General features: G+C 37.1%; 1 protein-coding gene across 1 annotated transcript in view; it reads left to right on the top strand.

Annotated features, from left to right (window-relative positions):
- Positions 1-24,159, top strand: part of RUNX2 (RUNX family transcription factor 2) — a 163,815-nt gene that overhangs the window by 23,248 nt on the left and 116,408 nt on the right.

Below are 24,159 nucleotides of genomic sequence, written 5' to 3'. Positions count from 1 at the left end.
AACCGTTAAAAAATCTTGGGTCAGTCGAAAGCACTTGTATATGTTTCCCATGGCCTAAGAATGTGTTTTAACTCTTCTTTTCGCCCACTCATTCCCTTTATAAAGAGCACACTCCTTAATTATAAAAAATTTATTTGCAAATGATAACTTGCTTGATTGTTACAACACAGTTGTTTGGTCATGTTCCAGTAATTGTTATAGATAGCTTCTGCTAACAGATAGAGTCTGACTTGGTTTAATCTGTCTTGGTTTATTTGTCTGTCTGGGCATCCGGCAGCTTTAACCAGCAATCATTTTTACATTGTGTACATACTCTACCTGGGCCAATGTGCATTTTTTCCCCTTAATCTAAATTAAAGAAGATTTTTCAAAAATCCTCCGGCCAACTGAGTAGAACAAACTTGGCCTATCTGTATTTAAACATATTTAGAGATTAAAGACTATTTGATATACAAACCACATTAAAAAAAAAAAAATCATGTCAATGGAAGCATCACTTTCTCCACTCTGCCTTTGATGAACAAATGCATGGGAGATAGAGAGTTTAATTTGTGACAGAGGTACAATTGTACTGAAGTGGGGAGACAGAGTCTGGCAAGATCTTATTCCTTTTAGGACCACATAGCATCTCCTTGAGTAGTGAGAACGACCACATAGCTCTCCTCTTGTGGCTGCTGTGTCTCTTCATGAGGGCTGTCGGCTTGCCTGGGCTGGGGAGGTTTCCTGCTTCAAAACTGAGTCTTTGAGGTTTTTGTTTTCTCCTCCTTTCATATGCATGGCGTTCTTCCAAGTTCACCAAGTTGGGTCAATGCAAGCTCTGCCTTTTCAGCTTGGGATCCTCCTATTCAGAGGTGGATGACCCACACATCTGTAGGAACTCAAGGTGGTTAGATGTGTAAGGGAGTTTGCCATGTAGATGAATGGAGGACAGCTTCAGGATTCTTATCTGAATGGGCCTGGGGCTTTCCTTGATAAGGTGGCCAGGGATGACCACTTGTGTTGGAGGGTATCAAATTGCCTGTTTTATCTAACCCTAAAGTCTTGAAAAAGCAGGGAAGTTCACTTGTCACATGCTTAAAGTAGGGCACTTATTCTTTTAATATTTGTTCTTAAATAGCATACATCTTACCTTATGCTTCCTGTCTTGATTTTGGGAAAAACTGTGTAAAGATAAGTACTCTAATATATATATATATATATATATATATATATATATATATATATATATATACTCTAATTACTCTAATTACTAATATATATATATTAGTAATTAGAGTATTGAGGGGATAAATACAAGAAAAAACAAGTATGCCTTCAATTGGGATCAGTTTTTCTGGACATGACAAAAGATGAGAAGGCAATGTGACCTGGTAAGGAAATGATTTAGGGGGAATGAACAGGAGTTCATTTTTATATGACTGCTTTAAAACAATTTTTTTGTTACATTTAAATTCTAAGATGTTTCCTCCCCTTTTTCCCAATTCTTCACTAGGAAAAACTAACATGTGACAAAAAAATATATATATATATGTATACACACATACATACATGCAAACACACACATATATGTATTTGTGTGAAACTATAAAATACGTAATTTTATATATCACTTCTTTCTCTGGAGGTAAATACAGCTTCCTTCATCTGTCCTTTGTAGTTGATTGAATATTTCTATAACTCATAATAGCTTAGACATTCATATTTATTCTTTGAGTAATATTGCTGTCACTGTATATTTCTGTGTGCAATGTTCTCTTGCTTCTACTCATTTCACTTTTTATTATTTCATGCAAATCTTTCCATGTTGTCCTAAAATCAAACAGCTCATCAAGTTCTTCTGGCACATTAGTCCATCACAATTATATACCACAACTTATAACTTTCAGTTCCTTGTCACCACAAAGGGAACTACTAGCAGTATTTTAGAAGATATTGGATTTTTTTCTCCTTTTTCCTTGATCACCTTGGGAAACAGACCTAATAGTTGTATTGCTGGGTTAGAGGGTATATACACAGTTTTATAACTCTTTGGGAGTAATTATGGGTTGCTTTCCAAAATGGTTAAATCAGTTCACAGTTCTACCACCAATGATTGCTTTTCAATATTATTTTGTTATTGTGGGAAATTTACTTACTTTCTCTGTGAAATGAGGACAGCGCTACTACTTTATAGAAATGAAAGGGGTGAAGTAGACCACCCTTTCCAACTTTAAAACCCACAGTCCTAAATTGTTGTGGTAATTAATTAGTTGATGTTTATCAAGGAAAACCAGTACTTTCAAACTGGAAAATGCTCTATTGAGAAAATTAAGGTTTGGGTGTGTAAGCAGTCACTTTGGCATCAACTCATGGGATTCATAGCAAGGACCCAGAAATGGAATGAGGAACTAAATTCCTACTCCAACATTCCTGAATGATAATTCATGGAAATCCAAGAAGTGTCTATGGATAACTGGATGTCCTGTTCATGATGTCATGGGATACTTTTCAGAAGGGGAGCAGGAAGTGGAAATTGAAGACTCAGCAAATTCAGAACAAATTTCTGGGTGACTCCAACATCAGAAGGCACCTTACAGGATCAGCTTTTCCAACTATAGATTACTCAGCATTTTACTCTCATCCTTTTCTGTCTGCCCTCTCCCTGCAGCCTTAGCTTTTCTGACAAACCTCACTTTCTTTAATTTCAAAGATTTCAGGCGTCTTAAGGTGGAAAGTCATTTATGTTTTTCTACAATGAATTAAGTAGGATTTTGTTTTAGAGAGAGTTCATTTGGTGTTAAATTAAGTGGACTGGAGCCCTCCAAAATTCAGATTATCTAATTTAGTAGTCCTTTCTTGAAGAGGATGTAGAAAAATCTTTAATGAGGAATTCTCTGAGAAAGAGAGAATGAGTCCACTAATAACAGAGTTTCAAATTTTTTTCAATATAGGATTTTTATTTTTAAGTGGAAATTTTTCCCACAGAAACTATTTTATTCTGATGGGCTGAACCACCTAAGGATTTCATACTCCTAATTTAATGTTAATAGAATGTCACTTTTACTTAAAACATCTTGACTAAGTGTTGAAAGCTTCTTCTTATCTGATCTGCTCTTCCATCCAGCCTTTGTTTAATAGAGAATTAGAGATGAAGTTTTGGTTGGTACATATTTTCTTTTTTTCATCAGCAATTTTGCATATGACAGGTGAAATATCTTGAAGACTTATAGTAAAGTTTTCAAATTCTCTTGATGGGATGTCACTTTTAGGAGACTAATAACTTCTTAAAGCAGACTTCCCATCCTATGGGTTTTACAATAATGTTTATTTCTCCTAGTGAGAAGTCAGCTCCAATTTCTGCACATTAGTAAATGACACTAATCAGTGATATAAATAATGCCTTAAGGTTGCATCCACGTGGCCTGGGGGAAGCAAGGTGGAACAGATGCTAATTATGATTCTGTTATAACAAAACAGATACAAAGTTCCCTGCAGTTGGGGATGCTCTCTCTCTGAGGTCTGGCCTATTGTCACATCTGTTGAGATCCTTTTAGTTAGAAATCTGAAGGGCTTCATCCTTCGATGTTTTCTGTCTCTGGCAGCTGAACCGGTGTTGTCACTTCACAAACAACTCCTTTTCTTAATATACACATCTGGCGTTGGCAGTTGGACTAACTTCATAAGAGCACATGATCATCACTCATTACAAGATTAAAAAGTACCCCATGGCATCATTGATGTTTTTTTACTTTGATCTTTTGCAGTTGTGATTCATCTCAGTTATAAAACTTCCCTTTAAAGGAACACAGCCGATGACTTATTAGGACCTTCATCTTAAGTAGTGTAAACATGAAAACGGTGCACATCTTTACAGAATGTCATTTACTTTCTTTGCCAGCTTATCATTTTAAGATATGACATCATGCTGAAGAGTCCAAATTTGTAAGTCTTGTTTTCAGGAAAGACTTTTTGACCTTTTGTTGGCAAATTAACTTGAGAGAATCGATAGCGGGTGCTTTCCTGCAGGAGTCATCTTCAGCGGTGAGAGCAGTAAAGTTACAAAAGATTTCTTACTGGGTTAGACCTAAGTTTCTGTTAGCAGCTTACAATTTGGTTAAGCACTTGGTTCCATCTCTGCCTGATTTAAGAATTCCCATGAGGAAAGAGAAGTTTGGTAGCAGAATGTGTAGTTTGTCAGTATGGAACTATCAAATATACTGAGGATCTTTCATAAAGGGTTTTGTCAGTATGGGAAAACTCTCCATTATAAAAACTTCTTCCACCATTCTTTTTTTTTTTTTTTAATTCAATAGCATTTTATTTTTCCAAATACCCACAAAGATAGTTTTCAACATTCACCTTGTGTTCCAAATTTTTCTCTCTCTCTTCCCCCTCCCCCTTCCCCTAGACAGCAAGCAATCCAATATAGGACTGGCATGTTCTTCCACCATTCTTTCATATTAATAGTCTGTCTATGACATAAATTAAGCACTAGGAACATTCTTGCCTGCGGCTTAAAGTGCTAAAGTGGCTTTTTAGACTTATAAAATCATTTTAGACTTATAAAAAAATTATAAAAAAATGGGCAGATTTTGAATTCAGGTCTTCCTGACTTTATCCACAAATCAGTTGTTTCAACAAGATTTGTTAAGGCACTGTGCTAATCCCTCGGAATATAAAGAATCACAAAAATACTCCTACAGAGGGTAGACTTATGAAGCTTCAAGGAAGCCAGGAGACAGCAATGATGAAGGGTGGAGATCATTCCATAAGTGGGAGGCAGCCAGTATAAAGGTACAGAGATAGAAGATGGAGTATCCTGTTTGATACAGGTAGGCCTCTGTAATTGTAGAGTCTGTGAAAGGCAATAAAGAATAAGAAAGCTGGGACAATAGGAAAGGAGGAGTTATGAATAGCTTTAAATGTCAAAAAAAAAAAAAAAGGAGGACATTTTTTGACCTTTCAGGCAAGAAATAACAGGGAATCACTGGAGAATATTGCCTCTATTGATAATATAGAAATTTTTAAAAGTTCCATTCCTTTTCTGTCTCCATCTTTAATTTTTTTTATTCCTTACATTCCAAATTTCAATTGAACATACTTCTCTAAGTCATAGCTCCACTCCTTTTCTCCCTCCCTCCCTTCTTTGATTTTAGAAATTTCCCTTTCCTGTCATAGTGGACCTGTTCTGACTGTACTCCAGTTTCTTATACTGTGGTTTGTGACTCCATATGGGGTCTTGTAACTAAATGTGGGGGTCACAAATTATTATTTATTATCAGTAAATATTTGCTTTGTATGCCTGTTTTATATATTGATATACCTGGGATTGTATAAAAATTTCTCAGGCAAAAAGGAGTTGTGAGTAGAAAAGTTTAAGAACCAGGACTATACCATCACAATTAATGTGGAAGCCATTTTTTCATTTATTCAACAAACACTTTTGGCCACTTCTTGCCTAATTTGTGCCACTTTATATTTGAAGAACTAAAATTGATTAATTTTCTTGGGCAAAAGGTATGAACTGAACATTATGAATAAAATTTTTTTCTATATACCTTTTGAGGTCATTGGACCCCCAAAATGTTAAGCAATTAATCTGAATAATGTAATACATTCTTAGGGTAGACTGGAAATTTTATTCTTTTTATACCTTTTAGTTTAGAAAATGCCCATTTTCCCAGGCATAATCCCCAGCATAGGCGACTTAGAATCTGAGAGTTCTTATGTGTACCTTGGGGAGTTGAATCATGTTTCTTGCCAAAGAAGAAAAAAAAACCCTTGTTCTTTACACCTTTTCTGCTGTGTCCCCTTTGTCCTTATTCTGCTCCCCAGGTACTATCTGTATGGAAGAGATGAAACCCTTCAAATACTTCTTTTCCTTGTCTTCTTTCTGTTCCTTCAGGCTGATGGTCCCAGGCTTAGGCTGCCACATTGCTTCTGCTTGGCCGTCTTCCCTACTTTCAAATGGGTCTAGAGTTTAGGGGAGTGGGAGGCCACCTGGGAGGGTAAGTATTTGGTATTGTTTTTATAGTTAGGACTGCCTTAGTGCCCTGGCTCGCACTGCTAGGGGAAGAAGCTTGAGTGTTTCAGCTGACGCTGTGTGTTATTTTTTTCATTCCCTTGCATGCTCAGCTCCCTTGGTCTTTGATTATTTACTTAACTCCTCAGAGAAATTTTCTCTACTCCCTATTCTGGAGACATTTTCAGAAAGAGAAGTAAGGTTTACTGTTTTAAGTATTATCGAGTTCTGAGGCAGAATAGTTGAAGTAAGGCATTGTCTCATTTTTCTACAGTGTATTTCCCTTTGTAGAATTTCAGTTTTGAAAGTTGAGACAGCAAATTTTGTTAAGCACTTACATAGAGTTGTAGGCTCTCTGTGTTTTAAAACAGGCAAAACCAGCCCCTGCTCATGAAGCTTGTGGTCTAATGGGGGAAGATTATTCCAACAACTATGTACTATCAAGATATATATATAGATACATATATATATATATATATATATATATATATATATATATGTATATACACACAAAGTAAATCGAAGGTGATCTCATACTAAGATGAAGGGGGACTGAGAAGGGCTTCTTGTAGAAGGTAGGTTGCTCTCTACCATATCTGAAAGAAACCTTTACTAGAAGGCCTTCCATGGTGGGATATTTACTATCTCATTAGTTAGCCAATCCATTTTAAACCCTCTCTAAATGTTAGACATTTTTCTTTATGTGGCACTGAAATCTACTTCTTTGCATCTTCTACCTATTGCTTGTAGTTCTCTCAATTGGGGTGTAGCAGAACAAGTCTAATCCCCTCTTCAAATGTCACTTGAAGATGGCTATCATCTTCTCTAGTTTTGTTTGTTTGTTTCTAGTCTAAACATTCTCAGTTCCTTCAGATTGTCTTTGCATGGAATGATTTCTAGTTCTCTTCCTACACTGGACACTCTGCTCTAAACATGGTTTAACTGATTGATGTCCTTAAAATATGGCAACCAGATTTTAAAATCAGGGCAACATACAAAAAACCTGTCTTCTTCCTTGTTTCAAATTTCATGCATTCATTAATGTGTTTGACATTTTTGCTACTATGTCACAATTGTTAACTTATATTGAGTTTGTAATCTGAAATATGTTTCACATTAATTTTTCTCACTCTATATAAATGTGTGATGTTTCCCATTTTTGTATTTAATTTTTTTGGACTTTGGGGTAGAAATTTACATTTATCTCTATTTAATTTTGTTCCTTTTAGTGTGATAGGAAAGGCGATTGAGGATTAAGTAATTTATACTCCTTATTTCAGATGTTAACAGTGGAAACTCAACCATAATCCTTCTTCCCTTTTTGTGATGCTTTTGTGGGATAGTTAGGATTTCAGTAAGGGCTGGCTCCCTGGCTTTTGATCACTGATTGAGGCTTATTTAAAGGCTGGCAACATGTGAGGTAAGGCAGAGAATAAGTAAAGATGAGTTGGATAGAGGGATGAAGGAAGAGGCTTCCAAGGGCAGCCCTAGAACAGATGCAGGATCAGGTTGGAAATCCTATTACTCGGGCTGTACCTCCGAATACACTGACTAACAGATTCTAGTCTTGGTTTCCTGACACATTTCTTTGCTGTCACTGCCTGTGAGGTATATGAGGGCACTTTGGGCTGGGGCAAATTTTGTGCTCTTTACATCCTCCATAGTCAGCATAGGCGAATCGGAGTTTGTCCGCAATGGATGTTTTCCATTTGGCCAGCCACCTTACAAAACTTATAGAAATGTGTGAAGCTTTTGTGGTGGTTGTTGTTTTTAGGGTATGAGAATATTGTCTTTCAGACTTGCTACCATAGTAATTCTTAGGACGCTCTCTGCCCCCCTCCCTCCCCATGTGCCTTCCTTTCCCCCTTTTTTCTCCAGGAGGAAAACTGAAGGAGGAGGAGGACAGAGGTGGTGGGGGAGGTTATGTCTGATGTGGGGGGAATGTGCTCATGAGTAGAACAGCTTAAATCTCTTTAGGGTTCTTTTTTCTTTTTCTTTCTTTCTTTCTTTTTTTTTTCTTTCTTTTTCTTTCTTTCTTTTTTTTTTTTTTTTTTTTTTTCTTTTTTTGTTGACTGACTGTCAGGAGCCGGGAAGATGGCCAAGAAGGAAATGACACATCGAGAGGCATTTTGTGTTGTGCAACATTCTGGGGAACTGATGCAAGGATATATAGCCTGTTTACACATTCCTCCACTAGAAGACTTCATGGCAGTAATTTAATTCAGTAACACATGGCATGCTACAGCAAGGAAAGCTATACCCTTCACATCCTTTCCTAGCAAATTATCACAGCAGTTAAAACATGCATCATGCTTTGTCCCTTCTTTGGAGGCTTCCCTGGTCTGTCTTCAAAACCACAAAGACATAACCTTTCTTGCCCCTGGTATCTAGTGATCTGAATACACTTTTTTTTTCCCAGTAGGGTAAGCTCATGTTCACAAGGAGATGTCATTTTCAGAACATTTTCCATATGCATATGTTTCAGTTGATATATTTATTTTATACTAAATATAGTAGGACAGTTTTCAAGTGATAAGTATTCTGAAAGAAAGCACATGTATTTGAGTTTTTGGATGGGGTAACAGTTAGGTAGACGTTAGAAAGTTTTCATTCTTAAAATCATGTAAAACATTTATGAGATGACTTTTGCTCTAAAGTTTTTTTTTTTTTAACTCCAAAAGAGATCCTATCTGTCAGATTCTTGGAGTGAACCAAAAGCTGTTTTTTCTTATTCTTAAAGGGAGTTAAATCAGTGATATTTTTTGGTACTATGTCACTTATTAGAATCATTAGTTTAGTATGAGGGAAATTTTAGAGGCCATTTAAACCAATTCTTTAATTTTACAGAGGAGGAAACTGAGGCCCAGAGAGGGAAACTTGTTCAAAATCACACAGGATTTACATGGAAATGATCCCAGTTTAGTGATCTAACTCCAAATCTATTGTAGTAGTGTGTAGCCAATCCTTGAATTAAGCCTGAATTTAAGAATATATATATATATATATATATATATATATATATATTAGTATTTTTAAGTATTTTTTAAAAAGTATATATATATATATATATATATGTGTGTGTATCTAATTTATATTTTAATATATTTAACATCTACTGGTCATCCTGCCATCTAGGGGAGGGGGTGGGGGGGTAAGAGGTGAAAAATTGTAACAAGAGGTTTGGCAATTGTTAATGCTGTAAAGTTACCCATGCATATAACCTGTAAATAAAAAGCTATTAAATAATAAAAAAAGGATATATATAGATATATATATCTATATATACATTTTAAAAAATACTTAAAATTTTTTTAACTTAATGAACACCAAAAAGTGAGCATTTCCACACACAGACAGAAAAAAGTGAATATATATTTTTCATAAATATATGAATTTTTATGAATATCTTTTCATAAATATATGAGACCATCAGTTTCTGAGTTTCTCTATTACTTGAGAAGTATATATTTTTAGAAATTGATAGAAGCATGAATACATACATTAGCATTCACTTAAAACCTTACTGTATTTTATCAGGAGCCATTTGGAGTTAGAGAAATATATCATTTAGAATTGTCAAGTCAGTTTCAGAAACTGAGAGAAGATGTCCCAGATCATTCAGAAAGCTTTTAGAATTTAAGAAGTAAAAAGGAACGTAGAGATCATCTGGCTTAATGTCATTATTTTTCAGAATGATGAAGAGACTGGCTCAAGTGACAGAGGTGAGATTAGAAACCATCTCTTAAATCCCTGTGATATTTTTCCCACAACACTGTTCAGAATATTCATTCTAGGATCCTTGGAGGAATCGAAGGCCTTTTGGTGGGCCAAGAAGGTGTCTGCTTAAGTGGTGGCTGTTATTTTGGGGACCAGGAATGAGAAAGGTCCCCTCAACACATACCTTCCCTACTGTGGTTGCTGCCAGCAACACCCTGTAACAATAGGAAAAGCCTTTCAATTTGAGTTAAAAATTGTCAAGTGCAAACGTATTAGACATTCACCATCTGATGATAGTGTCTTCTGGCCCAGAAGGCTCCCCGCACAAATTGTAGGTGTTGAGATAGTAGAGTCTGAGGAATGTTGTCCGAGTTGTTTATTGCCAGGAATAACAGTCATGAATACTTCTGCTTCTGTTCCCCACTAGGCTTGCTCTCTGTCTTTCTGTCTCTTAATCTGTCTTTCATCTTTCTTTCTCTGTCTCTGTCTCTGTCTCTGTGTCTCTGTCTCTCCTCTCTCTCTCTCTCTCTCTCTCTCTCTCTCACATACACACACACACACACACACACACACACACACACACACACTAGCCTATAAGATAACAGCATGATTTTACAGCCTTTTGACACTGGTAATTCTGGCTCCCCTTTTATACTTCCAGCCAGGAGACTAATAATTCTGATCATGTTATATCTAATGGCATCTTTAAATAGGAATAGAACGTATAGGCATTTTTTTTCCTAGAATGTTAATTGCAGAAGAGTTGGGGAAAGGGGAGGTACAATACTGCTTTAATAATGCTTTTTCTGAATTTTTAAAGCTAGAAAATTATGCCTTTCATGGCATATAGCTATTTATTTTGTGATAAATCCAAGTTGCATGTGTTATATGGAAGGCTGAAAGCCTCCAGTGCACACTAACTCAAGGCACGCATTTTTCTAAAGTTGCCCAGAGCCCATAGTGGCTGAGTGGGCTCTACTTCTGTCTGATTCACTGAGTTGAATTCCCAGGAAGGTCTAAAATAACTGATTCCCTTAAAGCAGATTTTTATAGAGAGGAAAAGGGAAGGAAATGGCAAAAAGAAAATAAACATCTGAATATGGGGAGGGAGAAAAGGGATTTGGAAAGGGGAAGTTTGGGAATGGTGGTACTGGTGACAAATACAATTTTGGTAATCATGGACCCCCCCCCAGAATAATAGGAAAGATTTTTATTTTTGCTTTTTGCATGCTAAATGCTAAAAAGTCACTGTGTATGAAAATTTTTATTCTTCATCATTAAGGTACTTTTTTCCTTCCTTCTGTTTAGAACATATTGCAATTTTTATCTGCCATAGTGTTAGACATTTCCTTGGCAACTCTCCTGTAGAGTATTTTTAATCTATAGGGACTTTTAACTTGGGGTCCATGAACTTTAAAAAAATTGATAATGGTAATATGTGTTTCCTTTGCAATCTTACATATTTTATTTTGTGCATTAAAATATTGTTTTGAGAAGGAATTCATAGGCTTCATGAAATAAAGAAATTTTTATTAAGAACTCCTGTCATAAAATGTATCAGGGCTGGCCCAGGGTGTAGAAGGAACAGGCAGGTGATGTAATGTGATGTTAGGTACTGAAAACCCTTCTGTAAACCATCCTCCCACAAAACAACTTTTCCATCAATTCTACAATTCCTGTCATTGGTCACTTCTGGTGTAGGGCTTCTGCTCTAATTAATTTAGGAAATTAGATAGCAGAGAGCAGAGCTCTTAAGGCATGGAACATGGGACAGAAATATCCTATTGGTAGGGAAAAGATACAGAACTAAGAGAGCCATTCAGGACTATGGAAATGTTACCATGAAAGCTTTTGGGGGGTCAGTAATCAGTGTGGGACCACTGAGCAGCTGGAGGAGATGAGTAGAAGAGGGTATGCTGGGGAGAGTAAAGGAACATGAAGAGGGATGAAAACAAAGGTTGAATATTAAACACTTTTGCCTTGGCCATCTCCGCCTCCCAGCTTCCTTTAAGTCTCAGGTAAAGGAGCATTTACCTAGTCTTTATTAATTTTAGTGATTTTCTCTGTTGATTATATCCCATTTATCCTGTCTTTATCTTGTTTGTACATGTTGTCTCTTCCATTAGACTGTGAGCTCCTTGAGAATGTGGACTTTCTTATGCCTTTCTCCGTTTCCCCAATGTATGGCACAATGCCTGGCAAAGATGAGGTACTTAATGTTTATTGACTGAACTTGAGCCAGAGGTTCTTAACTTTTTTTGTATCATGGACCCCTTCCTTTGTCAGTTTGATGAAGCTTTTAGATCCCTTCTCAGAGTCATAATTTTAAATGCATAAAATAAAATTTATAGGATTATAAAGGAAATGAATATGTTCAAATAGTTTTCAAATATATTTTTTTAAAGTTCAGAGACAATAGATTAAGAACCCCTGCCACAGACTGACCCTGAGGTACACAGTCTGTTATATGGGCTAGACAATTCAGTCGTTGATGCCCCAGGCCTCATGGCCTTTCACCCACTGGAGGACCAGCCAAAACAAGCTTATTACCTTTGCTTCTCAGAGGTCTCCTCCCTGGCAGTTTAATTTGGGACCAGGAATATTGTTGGAAGTTTTCAGCACTCCTCTGTTTTCCAGGTAGTCCTCCCAAATTGGAATTAGAATGTACTATTATAGTAGGTAGATATTGATGTGCCTGAGGGTGTTGGGTAAATGGAAGCAGAAATCTGTGCGTACAACTGGAACTGTACTTCTGTGAATTTGAAATCTTTTTATTTTATTTTCATTTTATTTTGGGGGCAGGGGTGTCGGCCTTTGAGTCCAAAAATTATTTCTGTTAGATAAAAAGTATTGAAATAGAAAGAGATGACTAAAGTGCATGGATTGAAGAAGATATCATCATGAAAGTTTCCATTTGTTTAGTGCCTTAAAGTTTGCAAAATCTTGATATTGTTATCCATATCACCCTCACAGCAGCCCTGTGAGATAGGCGCTATGGATACTATTATTCTCATTTTATAGATGAGGAAACTGAACTCAGAGAGTTTAAGTGATATCCATAGCCCCAAAGCCAGGGAGTGTCAGAAGCAGGATTTAAACCCAGTGTTCTCTTGACCTCAAGTCAGAAAGCTCTTTCTTTTATACCATTTTTTAAGAGGAAAGAGCCATTTCCAGGGTAGGGAAGCCCTTTGGGTAATAACTCACTCCTTGTATCTTTTGGGGAATGAGGGAAGTTTTCCACTTTTTGGAGACTAAGCAATTGAGTTGTCTGAGTGTTAACCCTAGGGCTATAGGGGTGTGGAGAACTTGTTGGAGGTGGCAAGTACTCTTAAAAACAAACAAACAAAACCTAAGATATTCCTGTACCCACTTTCAAGTAAAAGCTGAGCTTGATTCCCTTTTAGTAGGATCTTAAGATCTAGGTCCAGAAGAAACAACAGAGATTGTCTAGTCCCCAAACCCCAGAGCTCCCCCATTTCATAGATGAAAGGACTGAGGTCCAGGGAGTTTAAGTGACTTTAAAGTCACACAGGTAGAAAGTAGTAGTTGAATTGGGAGAAGAGATCAAGTCCAGTGACTCCAAGTTTGGCAGCTCCTTACACTGCAAGTGAATTTTCCCCTCCTCCTTTACACACCTTTTCTCAGCAGAAGAGGGCATCTGAGTGGCAGTGGATAGAGCATCCAGTCTAAGTTCAAGCTTCAGCCTCAGACACTTAGAAGGCTGTGTGATCCTGGTTAAATCACTTTAACTTTTATGTGCCTCTGTTTCCTCATCTGTAAAATGGAGATAATAATAGCACCTCCCTCCCAGGGATGTTGTGAGAATCAAATGAAATAATAATTGTAAAAGTGCTTAGCATAGTGCCTGATACATATTAATTGCTATATGAATGTTAGCTATTATTATTTACTAGCAGAAGAGGGACAGAGAATTTGTGAGGTTAAAGAAAAGAATTTATCACAGTGCTCCTTGTGTGTTATGGTTGTCCAGAGCCTTCAAAACCTTTATCAAAACAAAAGTGACTTATCTTGTAACAGAATGGATACCTACATGTCAGGGAGAGTGACATTTTCCTAGCATTTAGAAAAAAGTAGTATTTCCTCAATATGTCTTCCTGTTTCCATGTTGTACCCTAAGTAATCATCTCTGGTTATCTGAGTTCCCCTCCTCTTGTTATTCCTAAAGTAAAATTATTAAAGGGAATATATGTACATATGTGGGGGTGGGGAGGAATCAAGGAGGTATGGGAGCATGCTTGTATATGGGGTGTATGTTGAGAGAGAGAGAGAGAGAGAGAGAGAGAGAGAGAGAGAGAGAGAGAGAGAGAGGGCACAAAGGAAGGGAAGGAGAGAAGGGAGAGATTAACATTAGCTGGGGGACCCTGCATAACTTTGGCACAGCTCTGAGTAGAAAAAGTAGTTTTCTGAGTAGAAAATGACTGTTTCTAGAATACTGTTAAACTTACCTTCAGGCAGGAAAGGCATTTAGATGAGTTACTTGATTTTTCTAGGTCTTAGTTTATCCATAAAACAAGGTAGTTGTACTAGGTGACTCTTAAGGTCTCTTCCAGTTTTAGGTTTGTGAACCCATTATGTTTACAGATGAAAAGTCTGTGGAGACTGAGGTCTGGATGATTGTCAACTTTGAAGAAAAAGTTGGGACTGCTGAAGCTGAAATTTGGATTTCTAATGGTCCCTAAGTTCTTTAGCATCTTTAGTTTCCTCTGAATCCCACCTTCATGTTCTCATCAAACCAGAATTGCCTTCGGGAAGATTTTCAGCCTGGCTCAGCTCAGGTTGAGAAATGATAAAGAGTAGTTTGTGCTTGCATTGGGGGACCGGTTCTGGCTCAGGGATACTGAGAACTTGGCAGTGGTGGATTTCAAACATTTGCTGCTCTCTCAGTGACCCCTAAGCAAATGCACTTAACCTCCCTCTGCCTCAGTTTCCTCATCCTTTAAATGGAGAGTCATGTAAAAGACTGATTTCACAGACTGGCTCTGAGGAGCAGCTCCTGAGGAATGATCATAAAGCACTTGGCAAACATGAAGGGCGGCATAAATACTAAATAGTAATTATATAGCGCCTTTCTGCCAAGGAGCTCTAAGCACTTAGACATTACCTCACTAATTCTTCTAACATCTCTGTGAGGGAGACATTATATCTTTTACAGGTGGGGAAATTGAGGCATCGACGAGTGAAAAATAAATAAGATATTAAAGGAGTAATTGGCCCTTGTCCATGATGTAAGTTAGCAAGCTGTAGAGAAGGGTCTAGCCCATAACTCATGGTCCCCAACTCCATTCTGTGCCTTTCTTTCTGAAGGTAGAGAGACAACTTTCTCTCCCTCCTTTCCTTCTTGGAGATGCTTTGAGATAGTTTTTACCCCAGAGGTAAACCCGCTGATGCAGCAGCATGACTAACAAATCATACAGTCAGTTCTAGGGCACCTATCTGGGTTTTTACTCTTGGAGAATAATTGGCTTACCTTGCTGGAGTTCAGGCTCCCAGCAGAGGATCACTTCCATCCCAACTATAGCTGCAGTTATTTAACAGAAAATAGCTTTAGGAAAAGACTAGGAAATAAGATGGCAATGGTTCATTGAAACAGAAGAGCAAGCAAAATTAGCTTAATGAGACTAAGCTTGACTATCCCATTGCTACCAGAGCCCTAGAGTGGGCCTTTTCTTGTTCAGTTACGTCTGACTCTTCTGGCGTCCATTTAGAGTTTTCTTGGCAAAAATACCAGAGTGGTTGGTCATTTCTCTCCAGCTCATTTTATAGATGAGAAAACTGAGGTAAACAGGGTGAAGTGAGTTGTATCTGAGGCTGGATTTGAACTTGGGTCTTATTGATTATATTGCCCAGCCCAGACCTCATCTCTGTGATATGATTTGAAAAGGTTCCCTTTAACTACGGGCAGCACTCCTTCCCTTTTCCTTTCCCCAACCCTCATGGCTGAAGGGGGAATTTAGACCTGTGAAGAAATATTCTACCGTTGCAAGCCACCATCTTTCCTAGAATTTGTAGCTCTTAGAGAGTTGACCAAACTGCAATGGTGTTAACTAAAACAGATCCCTATAGGCCACACTGACTTTAAAAACCTACAAATTCATATTATCTATATTATATTGTATTTTTCTTTATTTTCTTAAACATTTCCCGGTTACATTTTAATCTGGTTCTACATTTGTCTCTATTTGGTACTTTTGGGTATCTCTGACTGTAAGGTCTGAGAGTGTAAAGGATTTGCTCAGGGCTATATAGCCAGTATGTGTTGGAAAGAGAACTTGATCCCAGGGCCTGCTGCTCCATTATCAGCTCTCTGCCCACTTTTAACAAGCTGACAGTCTCTTCTATCTCTTCATATTCTGATACTTAGCAGTGAACAAACTTCTCATTCAACAAGAAATAAGGCTTAAATTGTAAATGCCCTCTGAAAAACTAATAGGAGATGAGAGGAGGGAGAAATAATCTAAAAAAAGGAGACTGAGGGCATCTAAGACAAATAATATCTCTTTCACAATTTTGCCAGTATTGGTCCTTATAGTGTAATTGAGGAGGGATGCCTTGGCAAAACTGTAGAAAGGAATATTTTCATCCCTTTGTTCTTCCCTTTCCTCCTTTTTATTGTTGCTCACTTGCCCCCAGTAGCCTAATATATTTCTTGTATCATTTCACCAAATTCTGCTTTTATCAGCAACAAAATTCCTCATTTTCCAAACCTTTACTCATCTCCAAACCTTTTGCCTTATATTTACCTGGCTTGTAGTTCTTCCCCTCATTCCTCTGCTCACTAATCTGCCAAAGGAACTTGATATAGTTCTTAATGACTACTAATGACTAAATGTCATTCTTCTCAGATAATAAGCAATATGAAGGTAAGGAGAAAAATTCAGGTGACCCGGGTTCTGCAACATAGAAAACTTGAGAGTATTTGGAAAATTAATGATGGTGATTAAAGGGCAGGAAAATTGGACCTATGAAGACTGGTTGAAAGAACTGGGATTATTTGGCTTCTAGAAGAGAAGACTAGAGGATGATTTAATAACAGCTTTCAAGATTATGAAAGATTATTATAAAGTGTATGGTGACCAGCTGTTCTTTGTTTCTACTAAGGTCATAGAAAAAGGAAATGGACTCTACTGGAAAGAAGCATGAAGGATTTAGGTTAGATTTAAGAAAGAAATTTCTGAAGTGAAGGATTGCTAAATATTGGCTTTGATTCTGAGGAACTTTGTGGAGTAGCCTTCCCTGGAAGCTTTTCACAAATGGATGGTGACTGCCCATAGGAAAATAAGACTTTCTGGAGGCAGAGGGATGACTTGGTTGACTTTTTAAGCTTCCTTCCATCTCCGTAATTTTATGTGTGTATGCTGAAGTGCAACAAAGGGCTACCTTCCTGCTATTAAAATCAAAGGCATGATTTCTGTTTCCCATTATGGCTCTGCAGCTTTGAGCCACAGGGGACCTTAAACATAAATGATGAGGGTAATTTGCCTTACATTGGCTGCCATTAGTATCTTAAATTCAATTGGAAAAAAATGACAAAAACATGAACAAATCTGACAGATGCTCAAGAAAATACTTTTCAGAGATAGAATAGATGAATCTAGTATGAATGGAGGATGTGCCGTGGTTAGAAAGCTCTTACCTTCTTTGACATGTAAGTGCTAGCTCCAAAGTGAGACTTGATTAGACTCTATTTTCTGTGTTTTTATAGAAGTGCTGTTGGGAGAGATGTTTTATAAATTGGTGAATTTTCTTGATTACTTCCCTGATTAAGGGGTGTTGCAAATTGTTGTGATGCAAAGCCACTGTGACATAGAGCTTGAGAGACTCAGCTCAGAAAAATCACCCTAAAGGAATTTATCTTCTCAGTGAAAGAAGAAGAGAGGAAATGTGAAGGATTTATTTCTGCAAACAGAAACCCTTATGCATTTCAGAACTGGCAGGAACACAGAGAAACAGAGAGGAGCATGGAACAGTAGGACTGGCTGGGATACTTCCTGATTTGATTTTCTCTGATATTTTCCTTACGCAATTCCTCCAAATTCTGGAGATATGAGCCGCATGAAAATAAAGGGATCCCTTCACCAGGTTAACCTCTCATAGAGATGATAGCTTAATGGCCTGGCAGAGCTGCTTTCCCAAAAATATCACTTATGTTCAAATCTACCTGTTTGCTTGTCATATGATTTACTCTGGATAACTTTTCTTCTAAACCAGGCAGAGCATCTTCCAGAGGTTGACTGTGGGAGCTAACTTGTGAATTAGAGTGTTCTTGGTATTTTTCCCTTTCTCTTCCCCCCACCAAAATCTTGCCTCATTATTAAAGAGGGGACTCTGAGTTCTAGGAAGCTCTTACACTACAACAAAAGCTTGAGTAGGTCCTACCAAGGTGTGACAACTTTGAGTAAAGGATTGATGATAAGATGCTGCATCTTTTGTCCAAGGACCAACCAAGCTAAGTTTGCAGCGGCTTATCTCATTTCTAGAGATTTGGCTACCATGTAATGAAATTTTGGGGCCCTAATTAACTCATGAAGCTTTTCTACTATGCATAAAAGTAAACATTTATATCACTTTAAGGCTTGCAAAAGGTTTCACATAGATTGTTACCTCATTTGATTCTGTAAAATAGGTGCTATGATTATCTCCATTTTATTAGACTAAGAAACTGAGGCAAACAGCTGAAATGATTTGTCTGCCCAAGGGTCCCATAGCTCTTAAATATCCAAGGCAAGATTTGAACTTGAATCTTACTGTTCTTGATTTTTTAGATAGTGATGCAGTAAAAAAAAAAATCTTGCTCCTCTTTAGAAGTTTCTTTTTGACGATGAATAACATGGGAAAAGCCTCCCACAAATATTTCTTTTCAGCTGGGTTTCCTCTGCCCTATAGACATAAGAAAACCATAAGGATGGCCATCAAGGGCCCTCATTTCTTTGCAGAATACTGACCAGTGCTCCATCCCACCTAAATGGTATAACTACTGATCAAGGTATTAAGAGTTTTGTGGTATTCATGGGAGAACCCGCACCCATGGTAATGGATATGGAACACTCCTTCCTCGATACCTACTGTTCTGGTGACGCAATAATTTTCTAAAATTGTTTTTCTAAAATTGTCTAAAATCCTTCTCCCTGACCCCTCAACAAAAGGTCAGGGAGAAGATAAGAGAGCATAACTGGCTAGGGGGCTAGAAGGTGGACTACAAAGCTACAAAGCAGAAGAAAAGAAAAAACATTCAGAAAATAGATTTTTTTCCCATTATTACCAAAATAACCTGGGCTCCTCATTTCACCGACGATATTTGAATCTCTGAACTACTACTTGCTACCTTTCCCAAGACCTCATTGCAATTGGATTTCCACGTCTAGCCCAAGATTGGGTCAGAAGAGGTACAAACTGCTTTCTTCTATTTATTTTTGTGGTGGTTCTGTCTGATTGACCACACTTTCCTCATGATTCACTTTGGCATTTCTAGACTTTATTTATTCAGGCCTTCCTCCTAATTTTCTGAATTTTGGCACCTCTCTCCTCCCCCCTACCCACTAGACATTTTACTTTTAAAGCAATTGGAAAAGAAAAAGCAGTTCTATTTCTCACATAGATCAGTATTCTGCAAAGGAATGATAGCCCTTGATTGCCATCCTTATGGTTTTCTGATGCCTACAGGGCAGAGGAAAGCCAGCTGAAAAGAAATATTTGTGGGAGGCTTTTCCCATATTATTCATCATCCAAAAAAGAAACTTCTAAAGAGGAAGAGCAGGAATTTTTTTTACTGCATCACCATATACAAAGTCAATAACAATCAATAATTCTCCCCCCCAAAAAAAAAATCTCCACATATACCCATTTCATTTGAACCTACAACTATAATTGTACAAATGTGCTGTATGTATACACATATATTCATTATATGTATATTGTTGTATGCACATACAGCTAATGAGAGAAAGTTACTTGTTTCCTGCCAGTCATTAAAGAAAAAAAAAAAGATAAAATATGGCTCATTATCTTGTAGTGAGGAACAATAATCAGAGGATAAATTTAGTACAGGCAGTAAGTTTATTTTGTATCACCTTACCTGGGTCAAAAGTAGACCTATTTCTACATTGTAAATATATTCTTAGGGAAATGGTCACCATCTTTAACCTGTTTTTCTCCAGAGTTCCTCCTGAGGTTTCTTAACTATGATCATATGGAACCCCATGGACTCCATGAAACTAGAGATTGAACTTTCCCCAGTGCATAGTGTGTTCTGCATACAATGCACATTTTAAAAAATGTTTATTGAATGAATGGCTACTTTCCTTGAGAGAAGGAATAAGAAAAAGGATCACTGAAAGTCCAGATTAGAGGCAAGGTGAGAGGCTTGTGAATTTAGAGCCAGAAGGGACTTTTGAGATCTAATTGAGAAAATTAAATGAAGAGATGGTCAGGAACTTCTGCTACTTAACTATTTTTGTGACCTTAGAGAAGTTAAGACTGAAAAGAGACAATACAGACATTAAAAAAAGACTAATTAAAGGACATGGTGAGTTGGTCAAAATATCATGGACCTTTACCGACTTTGCTCTCATTTCTTTTTTTTTTTAAGTTGAAATTTTATTTTATTTTATTTTTTGGAGGCAATTGAGGTTGAGTAACTTGTTCAGGGCCAACATAGCTGATAGTGTCTGAGATCCACTTTGAACTCCCTGACTCCAGGGCCCATTCTTTATCCACTCTACCACCTTGCTTCCCCTGCTCTCATCTCTAATAGGAATTTTTAGTTTAGTTTATAAGCCTTTTTGGGTTTATAAATAATATTAAATTTGTGACACAGATCGAATGGAACAAACATTTGGTTTTATGGAGCTATAAGTTTCCAGATAAATAGTAACTGAACAAAAATAAGTAATCTAGCTTGTAAGGAATATATCTGTCTTGCTAGACTTTTCTGCTCATTATTTGGACTTGTCCTAGTCTTTTATTAATATTTAAATAAATTTAAATAAATAATATTTCTTATTAGTGGTGTGAACCTTCTCATCATACTCCTAGGTAGAAATGGTTGGTATAATTACCTGAACAACAAAGAGAAGAGAGATGTTTTCTCCTTTTGTTTTATTCAAGGTCACCTGGGAAGTCTGCAAAAGAACAAAGAACCCAAGGGCCTGTGTCTGCAGTTACACTGGCATGCCATAGGCCTAGGGTCCCTCCGAATGAGGGCCATCTTCAGATGTCCCGATCTGCATCTGGCCACTGGACTAGAGGGCTCCACACAGAGCTCCCTCACTTAAATCCAACTCACTTGCAAATAATAACATCTTTCTGGTGTCATGGTTCTCTTCCAAAAAGAAGGACAAACAATAGCCTACAAATGGAGGAGGGTTTCTATGATAGGCCATAGAAGTCTCAAAGCATCCATTATGGTCTTCAGGGTCAGCCATTCACATTCTTTAGAGTCTTTGACATATATTTTTTACACTTCGGTCAATGATAGCTTTGGAAAAGCTGTTATAGCTGTTTCTTGCTGTTGGGAAAAAAAGTGAAATGCAAGAGAATAAAATTTCCCAGTCGGTTTGGGATAGAGATAATTTGATGATAGTGAAGGTGGTGATTTTGAGATAGAAGATTAAAAATTAAATTTATAGGGGTGGAAGTTGATGAGAAGAATGAAATTTGGTGGTATGCTCTGATTGTCATTCCTTCTGAGTGGCTTTATTGCAGGAGCTCAAAAAGGGACTCCTGAATATGTAGAAGAAAGCATCCATTTTACTGGGGACAGGAAAAATTGAGCTTAATCAAGGTAAAAGTAGGCTAATTTGTCAGTCTTCCCTCCAATTCTTCTAATCAGAAAGAATTGTTGTAGTCAGACCCTCCCAGGGAAGGTGGTTGTTTTGGCTTTGGGGGACTGGGAGACTCGTAAACAAGCAGAGTTACACATGGTTCAAATACAGGTTTCTCTGGTATTTAGTGAGTCACTTGGACTTGATTGAGCTCAGTTTTCATTTCATTGAAATAGGGTCATTCTGACTACCTACCCACCTAACTTGGTTATTTTGATCTAAGTTTAATTCTAAGTAAATTTTCATTATGTGGTTTCATAATATAAAACACTGTGCTCAGATTTTGGAGATATATGATAAAATATGTCACAGTTCCTACCTGTGGGAATTTACAATATAATACAACTTTAAGATATGTGGGAAACAAGATAGAATATGATGGAGGCAAAGGAAGAGTCAGACAGAATGCCATAGGAAAATTTGAGGAAGGAGAACAAATACTAATTTGAGTGAATCAAGAAAGCTTCAAAGTGTATCACAGTCTTTGGACTAGAAATACATGCTTAAAAATTATTGAGGACCTCAAGGAGTTTTTGTTTACGTGGGTTGCATCTAAGTGTATATTGTATTGGTAAATATTTAACAACTGGCTCTCATGGCGGGGGGAGGATGTAGACATGACACACTCGTTTAATCTGCATTATTAATATTTTCTCTATCACTTTAATCTAGAAAAACAATAAAACAATAAATCAGGTCCTGATTTGTAACATTTGCCAGTTTCTGGGGTACAAATATTCACAGTGAAAATGCTTCTAGCTCTATTCTATCTATTGATATTTACTGTCTTAGAAATTTGGTGTATCTTAGAATTACTATGAAAATAGTTTTGACCTCGAAGACCTCCTGAAAGGATCTCAGAGACACTCCCCCCTCCCCAGGAATCCTCAGACCACAGCTTGAGAATCAACCACTGGTACAGAGGAAGTGGTATTTAAGCTGGGCCTCAGAGGAAGAGAAGAACTTCAATAGGTAGAAATAAGGAGGAAGTGTGTTCCCAGTATGCCTTTGCAAATAAGGGCACTGCGGTTGGAGAATGCAGGCGAGATGCTGTAGGAAGCACTTGTAGCTCCTGGGCTGGGAATGAGAATGTATGAGAGCACTAATACGGACTAAAACTAAGCAAGGTAGGAACCAGATTGTTGGAAGCCTTAAACGTAAGACTAACGACTTCCTTTTTTATTCTGTGGGAATTCTGTATATTTTATTCTATGGGAAACACTGAAGGTTTTGGGGGGGACATAACTAGGAAGAGGACCTTGAGATAGCAAAAGATACTCAGCCAGCTAGAGAGTAGGAGACCTATGGGAGAGCAGGGTCAATAAAGGGAAGAAAGGGTAACCAGAAGGGATTGTGGGGTTCCATAGTAAAAGGGAAAAGGTCAGAGGAAAGGGTTTTCATATGTGAGCTTGAAGAGTGGAAGTCTGATTTCAAAGAGTTGAAGACGGAGATTTACTGGTGTCAAATATAGGATTTTTTTTTTTAAAGATCATCTTTGAAGGTCAAATGAAGTGTTTTTGTTTTTGTTCTGGTTTTATTTTTTAAAAATCAGAGATTTATTTGCATGTTTTTATGCAACAGGAAAGATGCCCATAAAGGCAGAAAGATTGAAAATGAATCTTTGATGGATCAAAGGCACAAGTGAAGGGGTTTATATGAATAAGAATATACAGTAGAATAGAAGATGGGGGAGGTTTTGAGTCCTGGTTTTGTAAATTGTTTGAAAGATTTTGTTTGAGATCTTTAAAAAAATTAAATTCAATAATTTGTACCCTGGATATCTTTAGTCCTGTGCGTTTATCAAAGAGTTGTAGCTACTCAGTGAAATCAATTATCTTGGTGATTTCAAGGGACTGATCTTGGAAGATTGATATTTGAGATCTAGGTGACTTTGGTCAAATCACTTTACTTTTCCTATTTTGAGAGATAATAATAGGTAGATTATCTGACTTACAGGTGAAAAGGTATTTGAAGTACTATGTAAATTAGAGCTATTATTAGGATTTAGCCCTTCTTAGCGCTTTTTAGTTATCAAAACAAACTAACTGGTTCTCTCTTATAGCCCTAGGAAGATTTACTCCATTATGTTATCTGGGAAAACATAAGCTTTAACCTAGTACTTGGTCTTGGATTTAGGTGGGTTAGCATGGAACATTCTTCTGACTCCTCTATAATGGGTAGACTCAACAGAGAAAGTTAGCTAATTTCCCAATTTCATTATTTTCATGATTATCGATGTCACTTTTAATCTCCAGTGTCCATTGAAGCCAGTTCTTGAGGAATAGTAAATTATTTTCTCAAATATAAACATAGAAATTTGAAAAAAAATTTTCTTGAATTCTTTATTCTGAAGATTTGAATGACACACTTCCTTTAAATAATTGATAAAAAAGCAGCTTAGAATAATGGAATGGTAGAATTAGACTATCCCATGGAAATTCCTTACCTTATAATTCAGGAAACTGATACACAGTGATGAAATGACTTAAAAATTCTTTTTAATAATAGTCTTTATTTTCAGAATACATGCGAAAGTAGTTTTTAACATTTAGCCTTGCAAAACCATGTGTTCCAGATTTTTATCCCTCTCTTCCTTTCACT

The sequence above is a fragment of the Sarcophilus harrisii genome, chromosome 4, assembly GCF_902635505.1.
Source record: "Sarcophilus harrisii chromosome 4, mSarHar1.11, whole genome shotgun sequence".
Classification (NCBI taxonomy): domain Eukaryota; kingdom Metazoa; phylum Chordata; class Mammalia; order Dasyuromorphia; family Dasyuridae; genus Sarcophilus; species Sarcophilus harrisii.
This window is presented reverse-complemented; position numbering and strand designations above follow the sequence as displayed.